A 3220-nucleotide genomic window follows, 5' to 3' on the forward strand; every position below is an offset into this window, starting at 1 on the left:
GGCTTTGTTATAGAATTTCTTCCTGAGAACAACATAAGGTTTGACTTTGATTCGTTAAGAATAAGTCCATTTGCAGAGAACCACTCACACAGCTGCTCATACGTGCAGGCTAATTTTTCTTCCAACTCGTTGTAGGTTTTAGCACACACTATAACGGTTGTATCGTCCGCAAATAGAACCACAAGACCCCCTGATATAAAGTATGGCAGATCATTGATGAATGCCAGGAATAGTGTATTACCTAGGGCAGATCCCTGTGGGATGCCAATGGTGACGTCACCAGCCGCTGACCTAGTTGTTGTACCGTTTGTACTGACCTGAACCGTTTGCCGTCTGTTTGATAAAAAAAGACTTTAATAGGTTATGGGCGACTCCGTTGACGCCATACACAGCTAGCTTTTGAATTAATAATACAAGCTCTTAGACGTTCCGGTCAATCTTGGTTGCGGCACGAATCTTCCCCAGTGGAATTCATTTCGCTCCTTTGATGAGGGTCCGCTTTAGAGACCCAAGTTTGGGTGAGACTTCTGGCAGGCCCTGGGCTCCTGTTCAGTCCACAGAGAATAGTGAACTGGGTTAAGGTAGAACTGGAGAGTGGCCATTCATCCGCAGCGATGAAACCCAGCAAACTTTCCCTTAACCAAACTTGAGTCGTTTTTGCCATAGCAATGGACCGGTGCTGGGTCTTTCTGGAAAATCCATTCTTTGTTGTGAATTAAAGTCTTAGATGGGGGTTTCACCACGGTCTCTAAACATGTCACTTTGTTCATTTATTTCTTCCACCTTAACGCATTGTTGACAAAATGGAACGGAGTGACACCTTCATATGAACCCTGTTATGAAACTTGTTAAATTGGTCGTAGTTAGCGATACTGTACTTACCCTAAACTATATGTAACTGGACGACTGTCCAGTTACATATAGTTCCAAGTGGAACAACGATGCGTTACTTATAAATTTTGATTTGAGATCACTATGAAGAGAAACCAACTCGAGAATTTGCTAGATGTAGAAAAAATCTCATCTCTTGCAAAGCACGACTCGCAACTACCGTAGGAAGCAATTGCGCACTTTGCTCCTTTTCAAACAAGGGCTAGCATGCGGGCTTAAGTGAAATGTCATTAACGCTTTCATAATTCACGTTTTGGGATCAAATGTTATATCACACTGCTCAATAAAATTCAAATGTCTTTGAAGAGATGCTGTTCAAGTACACATTTGGATACGTGTACGTACGCCTGGGGAACCTTCGAATACTTGAACAGTGAACGTGCTAACCCAGCACAGCGCTGACGCTAGCCCTTGTAGCGCCCGAGTGCAATCAATACCCTGGTGTCCTCTAGTAGGCACGTGATGAAAATGGAAAACTTACTATATTTTCCCCAGTGATAGGAGATTCGGAAGCAAATGGTGCAATTATAAATGATGTTTGGAAACAATAGTTTACTTCACTCGCGGCGCAAGTAAACGGGCTAGAAGGTTTGGGAGCGGCGCTCGGCTTTTGCGCCACACGCCCTGCTGCTAGTGTTGTAACTTGAAAAAAACCAAACGTTTTTTTTCACATTTAAAAAAAAAACATGAAAAAACACAGCACCCTGGTTTTTTTCTAAATTTTTTTCAGAAAAAGTACACTGGAATAACTGAAATAAAATAAGACACTAACTTTTATTTTTCTTGCCGGAGACCGACCTAACCTAAACGGGAGGAAGAGGAAGGGTCGTGGGCTCAAGACGCACCGACTGGTAATATTAGTAATTTAACTATTCCGGACAAAGTGCTTCAAATCTACCGAATAATTTTATATAAGCGGCTTGTTAATAATTCTATGTAAATGTTGCTATTTAAGGGATATGTACGATGTGGAAAAAAATATTGATATCGCTCTTAGACAAATAAATAAGTAGTGTTTTTATCGGTAATCATCAAAGTAGCGATGCACAGCAATCGATAGATTTTTAAAAAAAGGTAAAATGTTAGAATCCCCGCATTTTCCCCACATAGCGTCAATACCACAAAATGTCCATTCGAGTTGAAATTCCCCGCAATTTGGGAAATTCGCCACAAATTGACAACACTGTGAGATGTTGCCCATTTATTTTGAGCAATTTATCTATTAAGAACAATATTAATAACAAAAGATGAAATGTAGTAAAAAAAATACAATTTTCATATTGTCATATTTTGATTTTCATACTTTTAAAAAAATCGTATTCCAGTAAAAAAAAACGGTTTCTTGTCATGTTTTTTTTTCATTTATTTTTTCACCTCAGAAAAAAAAACGGTTGTTTCACAACACTACGCCCTGCACCATATTTAAAGCCAGCACTGCACTTATTACCATTAAGCACCTTATTCATAAGAACTTACTTTGCATGTCACAAAATATTATGCTTTGGTTGTTTTATTTTTGTTATATTTTTGTTGTCATCCAATAAAAACCAAAACGTGCGTCTGATATTGAAAACTATAGTCGGCTTCCCTTAAGTTCCAACTGCCCATTAATTTGTTCGCCCACCTTCCTTTTCCTATTATTAATAATTATAATTAGGATCGTAATCTACTTACACTAAGTGATTTGTTGTGTTATTATTTTCGTTGGTCCTCCGAAAACCACTTTAGCATTGAGAGTAAGGCCTCCTTGTTATAGACATTTTTTTTTATCGTGACTGTTTATCACACGTTCTACCGCATTCGGTCCACTTGCAGTCCTCCAAATCCCTACATCGTACTCGTATAGAAACATTTCTGTTTCAGTACAACAAATGTTCTGAAACAGAAGTGTTGTGAAAACACACCACAGTCGATGTAGTCCGTCATTTGTATATGTCAAAATTTTCTCATCAATAAAAACAACGTTATCAAAGTCCACCAATAACAGTTTATATAATTGTAATAATAATTCGTTTTAATTGTCTTTTACGTAGGTGTTTTGACGAGTAACAGTGTATTTCAGACTTACGTTAGCGAGGTGTCGATGTAAAATTAATACCATCAGCGCGTTCACAATTTGGCATCCCTGGCCTACGTAATTTTGTTTTGGATAGATTTTGATAATATTTCACAGGATTTGTTTCTATTGTGTTGTTATTCTTATATTAGACTACTTGGTACTTGGTGAGTAGTATATTATTAGGGCATCTGGATACAAGGAGTTATCCAGACGCCCTAATAATATCTATTCAAGAAGTCATTACATCTATTCAAGAAGTCATCTATTCAA

This window comes from Hyposmocoma kahamanoa, unplaced genomic scaffold (assembly GCF_003589595.1).
Source record: "Hyposmocoma kahamanoa isolate Upper Pololo Valley unplaced genomic scaffold, ASM358959v1 94769, whole genome shotgun sequence".
Taxonomy (NCBI): Eukaryota; Metazoa; Arthropoda; class Insecta; order Lepidoptera; family Cosmopterigidae; genus Hyposmocoma; species Hyposmocoma kahamanoa.